At 36.6% G+C, this 13,782-nt stretch overlaps 1 long non-coding RNA gene across 1 annotated transcript; it reads left to right on the plus strand.

The window, feature by feature from the left end:
• On the plus strand, positions 6,282–13,146 carry LOC107612154. The gene is made up of 4 exons (XR_001613615.2): positions 6,282–6,564; positions 6,652–10,971; positions 11,398–11,535; positions 11,617–13,146. It is a non-coding gene; the product is annotated as an uncharacterized LOC107612154 (long non-coding RNA).

Here is a 13,782-nt window from a genome sequence, read left to right on the forward strand (position 1 = left end):
ATCGAGTTCAAGTTTTAAAAATAACAAAATATATTTTGTTTATAAATTGTATATCATAAGGATATTTTAGAAAAACAAAATTTGTGTGCACAAATTCCTCCCCATTCTCATTATATAATAGATAATTAATAGACACTTAAATGTATGTAATATTAATAAATATGAGATTAGTCAAGATAGTAAACAAATTTGTTTATGTTGTCTTTTAATCAAAAGATCTTTGATTCCAATGTTTGACAGCGAAACATATTTTTTTTTAAATTATATGGATTAAGGCACTTAGAATATGTAAAAATATTAGAATTTATAATTTAGAAAGTTAATGGTAAAATTTGAAGAAAATTAAAATAAATCTAAAAATATAATTGTTTTGGAAAAAATGTGTATCGATGTTAAAATTGTTTATGCTTTGCTTAAATCTGCCTCGTACCGCGAGTGAGAAAAATTAAAAGTATGAAAATGATAAGAAAAAAAAAATACTATCTTAAAGATTTTAGCTTAAAGTTGGGCCAAAGGGCTAAAAACTTGAATTGAGGCACACCGGGCCCAAACCCAAGGCTTATAAGCCTTTTTCTTATAGCATATTTCAGCATTTCATTTTCCCATTTGGTCAGAGGGAGCTGCTAAAAGGGAGGAGAGAAGAGAAAGGTGAGGGCAAACTCTAACTTCATCATCTTCAATCTACCATAACTTTTGTTCTGGAGCTTTGATTGATGAGTCGTTTGTGGTTACGCGTCGCTCTCCTTATCCTCTTCAATTCTATCTAATTCGTTGGGTGAGTAATGGTGTGCAAACTTTAAACTCGCACAACTGAACCGGCAAGTGCACCGGGTCGTCCAAGTAATACCTCAGGTGAGTGAGGGTCGAATCCCACGAGGGTTGCCGGATTGAGCAAGCTATGGTTATCCTGCAAATCTTAGTCAGGCGAATCGAAAGATAGTTTTGATTGTTGTAGGCGCATAAACAAACAATAACAAAAGCGATAATTAATTAAGATAGAGATAGTAATGAGACATCAGTTAAGTCTTCGGAGATGCTTCTTCTGAATTAACACGTCATACTCTCTACTTCAACGATGAATGATTCTTTCAATGGCAAGGCTGTAAGTGATTAAGCCATGGGTCGTGGTCATTAATCTCCTCAGGTCCAGACCAAACATCCGAACGGACTATATCAATCTGGGAGAGGGTGAAGCGCGCGCAAGTCAATCCCTTTGATGATCCTACTCAAAACCCTATAGACAAGGTCGGATCTTCCGGATCAGAGACTGATGCTCTTATGGTTCTAGCCCTTAGAGCCACAAGAACCTCAATTGCCCTTGACTAACGAGGTTATATGTCACATACTCCAATTAGTCCAGATAATTCTATTGGAACCTGTGATGCATCCTCAAGCTGTAGCTCAATACTATCCGGGTCAAGATTCATAAGGAACTTATGTAGGATCGAGATTCATAAGGATGAAGAATGACAACACATCATAGAATAGAATTAAACATTTATTGGAATAGAAAAGTAATTGTATTAATCCATAGGAATCAGCAGAGCTCCTAACCTTAACCTAGGAGGTTTAGTTACTCATAATTTACAAAGAAACTTAGGTGTATAAAGTATGATCCGTCCTCCCTAGGAGGCGTGCCTGATTCCTAAGTGTTCTCCTCTTCAAATAGAAGATGCTAACCCTAAAAGATGTTAATTTCAAATTAAAAGTACAAAGATATGCGAAACTAAGCTAAGGAGTGCTAAAATCCACTTTTGGGCCCACTTGGTGAGTGTTTGGGCTGAGCTTGGTGTCCAACTTGAGGGAGTGAGAGTTGAAGGCCCACTAGAGAGTGTCTATGCTACTTCCTTGCTCTCTTTGTGGTGTTGAATGCCAGTTTGGGCGTTCAACATGGGAGGTTGGTCCTTCTTGGAAAAAGGGATAGTTTGGGCATTCAACGCCCGTTTTGGGTAGTCCAATATGAAAAAAAGTATAAATCATTATATATTGCTGGAAAGCTCTAAAAGTTAGCTTTCCAACACCATTAAGAACGCATTAATTGGACCTCTTAAGCTCCAGAAATGCTCGTTTGAATGCACGGAGGTCAGATTCTGACATCATCTGCTATGCTTTCCTTGCCTTTGAATTAGACTTTGCCAAAACTTGCCAAAATTATTCAAAATTCACCTAAAATCATAAGAAAAATACGAAAGCTCAAAGTAATATCCAAAAAGTGAATTTTTCATTAAAACCTACTAAAACATAATAAAACTTAACAAAATATACTGAAAATACTAAGACAATGACATCAAAAAGTGTATGAAATATTCGCTCATCAAGTAACTTAAAATTCTAACTCCAATTTCACATTCACATCTAATTTTGTATTTTGAGCTTGGGTATTGAGGATTTCTTGTGATTTTGATATTGTAGAAGTTCTTTAACTTGTGTTCTTGGTGGCTATCATCACTAATTTCAATGGGTAAAGGTAAGAATTCCCTTTTTCTTCTTGGTTCATCAATTTATATGAGCCCTAGTTTTGACATTATGCTAAATTGTATGATATGGTGTTAGATTGAGTAATTGAAAGCTTGACTTGGTGAAATTTTAGAGTTTGAACTTGGACATTGGTGTGAGTCAATTTAAGGCTTGAAAATTTTGGAAGGAAAAACTTGGAAACTTAAAATTTGCGACATTAAGGTATAGGTTTAAGTTTTGGGTAAATACCATGTAATGTGACATGAAATCCTAGACTAGTGGACCTAGGATTATTATTGAATTGTTGAGGTTGATTATTTGATTTAGTAAAAATTATGATATATGTTGGTCGATAATTGAGTATTGATGAGATAAAGTGTGAATTTGCAAAATGAGTATGATTTTGATTGAGTTTAAATGAAATTGTGATTGAATAGATATTGTGATTTGATTGCCTATTGAGGTTTTGATATGAAAATTGGATCGGATGCCGTGATAGGGTGAGGAATTCCCTATGTGGTAAGTTGAGGCAAGTGGCGTGAAATGTTGCATGAGATTGAGTATGTATGTTGAAGTTTTGATTGAGAAACTGTATATATATATATATATATATAGTGATTTATTTTGTTGTTGAGAATGGATATAGTTGATGAATGTATTAAACAAGCCAGAATTGAGTTGATTTAGGCTTGGTATGGTTGAGGATTAAGATATAAGTATTTGGAATGTGTAGGAATGATTTTGGAAGAGTTTAGGGTTGAATTGAATTGAGAATTGTTAAAATTGAAGGTTTGTGTAAATTTGGTAAGAATAGATTTTTAGCCAACTTCGATGGGTCATTACTTGGCGCTCAAAGTTTGGATTTGGGTGAAATTTATATTAAATTAAAATTAGGGAAGAGAACTTTAAAAATGTTCAAGAATGGGTGAAAACTGAATATTGTAGCAAAAGTTTTGCATGTTTGAAATTTAATGTCAAAAACTAAATTCTGCAGATTTTGCAGAAAGTTGGGGCCATGCGTACGCATGAGATGGCTTCCCGAATTGAAACCATGCGTACGCATGACCCATGCATACACATGACCTATGCGTATGTATGACACCCTATTTTTAAGTAATGATGATTTTTAACTGTTTTAGCCTATCCAACCAGCTCTTTCACTTTCGCAACCCCTATAATGAGTATAGAGATGGTGAATTAGAGGGTAGAAAGTGTTGAGAAGAAAATTATTGAGTCGAAACGAGTTGGAAGAGATTGAAGAGATGAGTTAATTTGATTGGATGATGGAAATGAGTTTGATTGATATAATAACTCCCTGGGTAGATTCAAGGGTTGTGGTTTGTTCCACTTGTTTTGGGTTGAGATTAGAACTCCTTGGGTAGATGCAAGGGGCTGTGGTTCATCCCACTTGTTCCGAGTTGATATTGAAACTCACTGGGTAGATACAAGGAATGTGGTTTGTCCCACTTAATTCAGATTGAGATTAGAACTCCCTGGGTAGATGCAAGGGTTGTGCTTCGCTCCACTTGCTCTGGGTTAAGATTGAAACCACTTGGGTAGATGCAAGGGTTATAGTTTGTCCCACTTACTCCGGGTTGAGATTTGAGACACTTTGTTGACCCTCCGTCGCAAGATGTTGCCAGGCACTTAAACCTTCCCGGATGATTCTCCCAAGAGAAGTTGATGAATATGAATACCTCTTGGGATGCGTGCACTGTGAAATTGTCCAGGGCTCACTACTGGGCATGTCGGGTTTTGGCTTATAACCAACAGATGAGCTCATTGGCCGTAGGGCAGGTATGCATCATTTGTATTTGTATATATTGATTGAGTGTGCATCTTGTCTTTGGCTTGCCTTGCAGAATAATTGTATCCATATGCTATTTGATCTAATTGCCTTATCTATTCTCTTTATTTGTGTATTCTTTGTATTGTTTTGTATGTGTTTGAATAACTGAGAGATCCCTTATACCGGCAGTAGTGACGCTGAGGTTGTTTCTGATGTGGTGATTTGGAGGTTTGTGGAAAACTGAGAATAAAAAGATAGATTAGAATCCTTAGACAAGTTGCCATTTTCTAGTTTAGTGAGAATCCTAGGCTTGGATCAATGAAACTATGGATATTAAAATTGCCTTGAGAGTTCCTGTTATCTTATATTGTATTGATTCGGCACTTTTACCCTATTGGGAACCTGGTGGTTTGGTTTCTCACCCATATATTATTTCTGTTTTTTAGATGCAGGTCCCGACACTCTTTAGTGAGCGAAAATTTTATCTAGAAGATGGCAAAGAAGACTTCTGTTTTTGTTTTGATTTTAGATTCTCTCATTCTTTTGGAAATACTTATATGATGTATTTATTTTAAAAGACTTACTTTTAGAGGCTTATGATGTATTTTTTGAGAGATAGGATATGTATGTCAAATTGTTTTACTGTTGTACCTCTAGCCGGCCTAATCTTCATGGGTCGAGACTAGTAGATATTTATATATACTTATATATATCTCTTTACTCTTATTCTTTCTTCAAACTTTTAATTATCTACTTATTTCGACGCGCTTACGTATGTTATCTGTAACGACCCAACTTCTAGCGCGTCATAATTGCACTAAAAGTAAGGTGTTACTAACCTGTTTTCTTTTATTATCTATTTAATATTAAGTCTTTCCATCGATATCACATTCCAACCTTCAGGAAAACTGCAGAAAGTTTTGTTTTTATTTATTAAAATCATATATCAAAGATCTCCGAGTAATAATAATTACATAAATACTAATAATAATAAAAGTTATACAAAAAATCAAATAAAACTCAGATACAACACATATCCCTCTGTATAAAGTAAAAGCATAAGAAATAAGAGTGAGGGGACTCTATAAAAGCAACTGAATCATAAATAAAATTAACTACTCGTCCGCAGCTCCATATTGAGTCTTCAAACCTGTGTCATTGAAAGGGTGAAAATTTTTGGGGTAAGAACAAACCACTTGTTCTTAGTAGAGAATGAGAATGCTGTAAAAGTAATGAATCAAATGCAAATAATTAACTTACTCAAGAAAACTGTTTTATCAAATCTTTGAAAATACTTAATTTTACTTTAGATAATTAATTATATTTTTTAAATTTCTAATCTTAAAACAAATCTCAATCACAAAATTAGTCATATTAACCATCTCTCAGCCACATAATTAACTTTCAATCACAACATCAGTTCTTTGTCACCTCAATACATAAATTAATAATACAAGTAAGAGACCCAATTCAACACATAAATAAGTTATAATAAGACAAACAACACAATCACAGAAAAATAAAATAAGCAAACACAACCAAATGCAAATGCGCAAACATTATGATGCATGTTTGTCCTAAGCAGGTCATGAGCTCACATGTTGGTTTACACCCTGCAGCCTGACATTACCTAGGAACTAGTCCTAGATATGGTTTTCTATTGTGTTCTTCATGCATATGTGTCGGTGGTTAAGAATACCACTCCTTCGTGACTACCGGCAGTTGGCGCAAAGCTCGACGCCATAATATACAAATAAGGGGAAACAACGATTCTCAGTTTGTGGGCGTCCCCGAGACCATCACACAACAAAACAACGATCCTCAGTTCGTGATTTTTTTCCAAGATCAACACACAACAAAATAACGATCCTCAGTTTGTGGGCTATCACTACAAAAAAAAAAACGGTATAAAATTGTATCAACATAATGGCAATTTTAAAATACTACTGTTATATTCATAAATTGAGGCGGTTTGTGTAGCTGCCATAATTTGCTTGTGTAAAGCGGCGGTTTTTAGTGAATTTGGTAGTTTTAAATGCCAGTATCTCATTATCTGCTTCACTAACATAAAAACTAACTCTTGTATTTCACTAATAAACGCTGTGCTACTCAATCTATCGAAACTCCATTGCAATTTGAGAACCAAGAAGAAACTCCATCGCAGCGTGAGATCTACGATCTCATCCACGACGTTCTCCTTTGGCGGCAAGCTCCTCCATCAATGTTTTTTTTCCAGCTGCAATCTCCTCCATCAAAGTTTCCTGCTCCACCATGTTGTGCTCTATGAAGCTTCTCCTTCTCCATCTTCGTTGAACTAGGTTTATATACAAATCTGTATTCTCTTCTTTTAATTACTCATATTTTGTATTTGCTAATTGTTACTACTTCTATTTCTTTAATGCTAGGTTTTGATTTTCTCTTTGTTAGCAGAAATTGGGGGTAAATTCTTCATGAAATTCCTTCGATTTTTTTCTTACATGCATGTATACAAATTTGCATTCGTTTCGCGGTTTTGATTTATAAATATGCTCTCGGTTGGTGCTTTACTGATTTGCATAACACGTATTTGATAAATTGTTTGAATGCTTATTTTTTTATCTATATATTTGTTCAATCATTGACATATCTCTTTTTCAAACATATTAACAAACTCTTTTATTAGCTTGAAACTTGTTTCTGTGCTTTGTTAAATTATTTGCTTTAAGGAACAATGAAACATCATCTGCTTTTCATTCTAAGCTTTTGTGCTTTGTTCAATGTGTTATGTAGAACCTTATAGAAGAAAATATGTATCTTGATAACATAATCAAATTAAAGATATTTTAAAAATTGATATACACCATCTTTTGGAAAGTTCACCAAGTCAAAATTTGGATAATGCTTACGCTAACACTGTTGAAATACTTTGGTGACATAAGTGATCATGATATCTGAGAGCCAAAAACAATTGTTATATAAACTGTTAACAAATTGGATAGTTCTACGGCGCTAAGTGCCTAAAATTTCAGCAGCTGCTGAAATGAGTTGTCATGAGGGAGAGAAGGACGGGTGTGGTGTTGGGTGCAATATGCGCAGACAGGATGCTGTTGACATTAGATGGAGTATTGTGTTAAGCTGAAGTTATGGTTAATGATGATTAGATGTTTGGGTTGGACTTTTTTGTGAATATGGCCGTTTGTGGCATTACTGATGGGCTTCGGGTTTATTGTCAAGGGAAAAAAAAGATAGAACAACTTTTGGGGGAGGTTGGACCAAAAAGTCAACTCCGTGTAATGGCTTAGGCCAAAAAGATAGAACAACATACCTTTGAATGATCTTTTATCATCGTTAATTCAAATAATAATGCAATAGTATGGGCCTCGTAAGAAAATGAAAATGCAAAAATATTAATAGTAATAATATCATGGGCCCAAATGGCATTCTTTGTAGCAATATGTTTGGATATTGTATTAGGAGTAGTATTGAATTTCTGTTTCCCTTTCACTCTGGATGGTACAAAGGAAAAATAAAGAGGTTACAGTGATAAATGGAGCCTTAGGGTTAAGACATTTAGGGATTCATTGTAGAAGGGTGTACTTGCAGCAACGGTAGTAAGCGCATTGTGATGATGGCAGAGGAGGAAGAAGCTGGTGACCGCATTCATGGATCTGTCCCGGTGGCAGAGCGAGAGAACTTACGCCAGATGAACTATTTGTGTTCGAATTTTATTTTGTACTTTTCGTTGTTATGGTTTAAGAAGCCATTGATCCATTGTGTAGTGTGATCTTCTGTCTAATTTATTGATTGGCTTAAGGTCGTGGAATGTAGGCACTGTTTGTTGAACTGTATTAAATTGTGGATAGTTAGATAGCCTAGTAGTTGATATCTGGAAGCTCTGGTGAATCATTAATTAGGATTAGCATTATGAGTAAGTTTTGGGATAATGTTATGCAAACAAATGACATAATACTTGTGTTAAATTAAATTGTTGGGATAGGGTGTGTAATGAGGATGATCATTTTTATTAAACTCGACTCAGACCCTTGCGATGTGTGGGGAGCCAAATTAAAAAATATTGTATTATTTATTAACTGACTTATTTATGTGTTTGCTGATATGGTTTAGAAGATTGTATAGTATGGCTTAATTTTGAGATGTTCTTTGGTTGGGTATGTATTAAAATAATTTAGGAAGAAAATAAGAATAAATGTAGCATAAAATTATAAATAATTATTTATTAATAATGTTATGTTAGAATATCTTCATGAAGTAGATGTTGTATGCTAAAGTTGAATACGGTTAAAGATACTTTGAACTATTCTTTTGAGAGAATATATGAGATGGTAGAAAAATAGAAAAAAGTATTACTTAAGAACTGAATCGTTTGAGGAGACCAATTAATATATCCGTTGAGTAGTTTTTCCTGAAAATTGTTATTAGTATATTATATATGTAAATGTCAATTGTGTGTAACTTACATGTAGATGGAGGTATCCTTAAGTGATGCGGCTGTTGGTATCGGGGGGACTGAAACCGAGGCTGATAAGGAATCAGATCCGAAGGACCTAAGTGGTGAAGATGTGGCGAATGAGGATTTGGGTGAATATGAAGATGTCACCGAGTTAGATGTTGATGACATAAAGCAGATGGGGTGGGATAGTGTTGACGCAGCTTATAAGTTTTATAGGAGGCTGGGAAAGTATTATGGATTCGGCATCAAGAAGGGTGATTTAGGCAAGGATTATAGTGGAAATTTGATTAGATATAGGTTTTTTTTGTAATAAATAAGGTTTGAGGGATCGAAGACACAATGACAGAGTTGATAGAAGGAGGATATACAGACTTGAGACACGGACCAATTGCAAGGCTAAGCTCTCCATTTACATGGACAAAACTGAGCATTATTGGAAGGTGCAAAAAGTTACGAGAGAACATAATCACGAATTAACACCTACGTCGATGGTTCATCTGATTTCCAACCATCATGAAATGACCGATGCAGCAAGGGCTCAGATTGATGGATTACGTGTGAGTGGCATTGCGACATCGAAGATTGTTAGATACATGGCAGGAATGGATGGCAGGTACTCGTTGCTGGGTTTCTTGAAGAAAGACGTGTACAACTACGCCGACAGAACCCGTCACGCTAACATATCGGATGGTGATGCGAATGCGGTTATTGTTTATCTGGAGGGAAAGGCTGGTTCGGACCCCATATCGGTAGCTAGATACAGTGTAACAAAAGATGAACGGTTGGCAAATTTAATTTGGGCTGATAAAGCCAGCAGAGCTGATTATCAACATTTTGGAGATGTTCTTGCCTTCGACTCGACCTATAAGAAAAACAAGTACAAAAAACCTGTTGTGATTTTTTCAAGCTCTAACAATCACAAGCAAACAATGATTTTTGGGTTTAGGCTATTATTTGACGATAGTGCAACTTCTTACAAGTGGATGTTAGAAAATTTGCTGGAGGTGATGTGCAAGAAGAAACCCTCTGTGGTCGTGACTGACGGGGATAAAGCAATTATTAAGGCCGTCAGATCAGTTCTTCCTGATTCAACACACCAATTGTGTGTGCTTGGAATATTGAAAAAAATGTGATGTCAAATGTGAAAGGTGAAACTTTACGTAGCTTGTTCAGAAGGTGGTTGTATGTTGACATGGCAATAGAGGAGTTCAAGATGGAATGAGAGAGCGCTGTTGCTGATTATGACTTACAAGGAAAGGAGTGGGCCACCCAGATGTATGAGAGGTGGGGGATGTAGGCAAATGCATATCTACGAGACAAGGTTTGCCTGAGTTTTTGGACAACTTCCCAATGTGAAGGGATTATAGCCTTCGTAAAAAAATTTTCGAAGACAACGCACACTATACTTGAGTTAGTTTAGAAGTTGGAGTTGGTTGTCTAGGAGTATAGAAATAAGGAGTTACTACTCCACTTCAAGTCCATCAATTCTGTTCCGATCATGATGACTGGTTTCACATCGATTGAGCAACATGATGCCTCAGTGTATACAAGAGAAGTCTTTACTGATGTCAAGAAATAGATCATCGGTGATGGGACATTGAATCTTATATCCAAGAGAAGGTGCCTAAACACAATGGTCTACACAGTTGAGAAGTACGAGCAACCAGCTATGAGCATTATGGTAGCCTTTGGCAGGTCCTCTAGAAAAATTGAATGCCAATGTAACTTTTGGAGAGTGAATGGGTATCCCTGTAGCCATATGTTCTTTGTCATGAAATAGAAACATGTGACAGCGATTCCGGATGCACTTGTGCTGCAGAGATGGCGATTAAATGTGAACTCGACTGAGCATTACGTCGAGAGCTCGGCTGACACAAGTGAGGCGGGTTTTTTTGCTTCGACATGGTGCCTTCCACACTGTCTTGTAGCTGCTCTTCTTTGTAGGTGCCCAAAGATTATCACTATTTCGGAAGGCATTATGTGGCGTACTAATGCTGTGTCGAGAGCTAGAATTGAAGTACAGAGCATTTGATAATGGGGCAAGAGAGAGGCCGACAGAAGGAGATGGTCTAGCAGAAGGCAACTGCATTGTCAGGGACCTAGTTGTTGCTAAACCCAAGGGGGCCCGAAAAATACCCAAACAGAAACACCTTCAAAAGAGGTGCTGTGAACAGTATGCAAACGGCCAGGGCATACTAAGAGACACTGTGTCAAGAAAAAATAGCAGCGCACATGTTGCAGCAAAGAACTTGTCGAACCAAATGAACCTCGAAAGGTAAGCTGTTGGTTCTGGTGTTGATTCAGTTTGCTGTCAATAATTCCAATGTATCCTTGTGGGTCTGATTTGTTGACATGCAGCTGTGATAGGAACACATAACTAGGTAATTATGATAGTACTGACCGTTGAGATATTAGTGAATATTAATAATGGTTAGGGATGAAGGGGATAGTTGTGACAACAGCTCCACTATGGTAATAAGTTTAGGAATAAATAGATATGTTGGGTGACCATTAGTTCATTAGGAGTTGCCTCTGTTTTACTGGAAGTAGTAAGAGTGCTACTCAATTACGATTCCTAAGTCATTGTAGTCAACGATCGATTTATTGTTCACTTTAATTTATGATACTATGAAGTCTTTACCTCTAATTCTTTATTTCATATCTATCAATAATCCTAGTGATAACAATTGAGTTAGTGCAGGGTGTGCCATCTGGTGCAAAGCGACATAAGGTGAAACACAATGTGAAACAAAGCATGTTTCAAACCGTGGAGTCCAGTGTTGGTAATAACGAGTGCCCGACTCAGATCATTGGAAAGGGACCACAATTGTTGAAGGAGGTTAGAGGCTTCGTACGTTTATAATGTGTATGTTTAAGATAATCACTCCTTGATTTCAGTATTTTTTCTTACCCATTGCAGATCTGGCAGCTCCTTGGAAAGGCAAGGTAGGTTCATGGCCTAACAACTACGAGTGGCGAGTAAGGCATGCAATGAGATTTGGCTAAGTTAAACACAGTTCAGCGAATGCACCTATGTGTGGACTCAATTGAGTTATGTGATTTGGTATTTTCATGTTATTGACTTCCATTTTATCTTGAATTCCCATGGTAGTTTTCTTGTTATCGAGGCCCAACTTGAAAAGAGACATGCATGTGAAATATGACTGCGGGATTTGCTTATTTAAAATTGATAAATTATTAGCATGCATTATGCTTCGTTATGATATAGTCATGGAACGTAATATAGAGCACATGTGGTGAAAGATGTATTAATGTGTTAATAATCTAAGTTGTGGAAAAAGTCAACTCGTTTCTAAGGAAATACTACATAGTGGAGTTCGATGAGCCTTTTCCTCAAATGCTTGAGCGGCAAGTGACATGAATATCTGCTTTGTTCGGTGCATAACCTTGGGATTTTATTCTATTCATGGGCCCATTCGTTTTTGTGCACCCCCAAGTGATTAGGGCGGTTATGAATGTTTTTCTTTTTTTTTTTCATTGCTGGATACTTGATGCATGTTTTTTTATTTTCCTTCTTGGGTTGGACTCGAGTTAAGTTTTGGTCATTTTATAATCTTGCAGGAAATTTTTCGACAGTTGGATAGTTCAGTGGGTTATAGTCTCCCATGACCAAGTCTAGAGCCAATCTCATCCGAGTTCGATCATTGACGTCCTGCAACTTATGACATTCAGTCAGCAGAAAACCCAATAGTTTACAAATGGGGTAAAAATGTTTGTGTTTTCATCTCAACAAAAAAGTCTTTCTAAAGCCACACATGCATCATCAAATGAAAAACCCAAACCCCACAGTCATTGCTACAAGAATAGTGTAACACGTAGCGGTTAACTAGTGGAAATTTCATGATGTTATCATAATCTAATTAAAACCAAATAAAGAGTAACTTGGCATACGAAAGTTCTCCTTGCTGTCCAACTTCAGGCTCCACCACTTCGAAGGTAGAAGGCTGAGGTTGGTAGTGATTAGCTTTTTTTCAGAACCTGTTGTCCTCGAACATAATCTCTATGAAGAAGGCCTTGCCCATAGAAGAAATCAATTTAAAGGCTGGCATAAGAGATATTGTTTAATTGTCTCGAAAGACAGGAAACATTCTATTCTTAATTGAAGCCATAACACTTACCACAAACTTTATTTGCGCAACTCTACCATCACGCTCATTTGGGTCTTTGGCCGAGTCTAAATACATTAGCTTGCAGTGAACGAGATCAACGATCATGAGGTACTAGTGGTGCTCCCTATACATGGGCACATATATATTGCAAGGAAAGTCGCACAAACAACATTACTTAACTATTAGTCAGGTGGTGAATTCACGTGAACATAATATGCATTGGATATTGTCTTACCATCTACAAATCATCCGCAAGACCCATGAATCGGGTGCGTATAAACTCATATGTATCAATGTTGTGATTAATGGGACTAAGAGCAATTTGCTGCATATTCATGGAAAGCAGAATATAGTTGTCAAGAAAGGGTTCTCACCATAAGCATGACCCAAATATTAAAATTTAATTTATGAATAAACTGCTTACCGCGAATGTCGTCGGCAGAAACCACTTTGGCATGTCGGAGTCATGAGTGAGCATGTTGCATGTTAGATTGATAACTTACATAACAAGAAAATCAGTTCCAGTTTGCCTCAAAAAGCCTAAATAAAATAGAACCACATACATCCTCCACCAGCTGGTGTCCTGGATGCAACGTCAATATAATATCCCTGTCTCTACGGGAATATTCATTTTCAACTAGTTAGAACACATCTATGAAATAAACAAATAGAACGTAACATTTTTTAACTAAGTAGAAAACAATTTTAACCTCATATCAAGACTCTTAAAGAAGATATACGCCGCTACCGCCAACTCCGACCTAAGGAAGTTCATCCCAACAGGGGGGGCGAAAGTGTAGACTTAAAACACTATCACAGTATATCCGTTGCAATTTTGTTAGGTTTTTTCATGGCAAATGCTGAGACTAAAAAAATACATGGAAATCTGACAAAAGCAAATACTTACCACGGGCATCTCGTCTGCAACATGGATGCGGCCATGGGTGAGGTAAGTG

Source organism: Arachis ipaensis, chromosome B08 (assembly GCF_000816755.2).
Source record: "Arachis ipaensis cultivar K30076 chromosome B08, Araip1.1, whole genome shotgun sequence".
Classification (NCBI taxonomy): domain Eukaryota; kingdom Viridiplantae; phylum Streptophyta; class Magnoliopsida; order Fabales; family Fabaceae; genus Arachis; species Arachis ipaensis.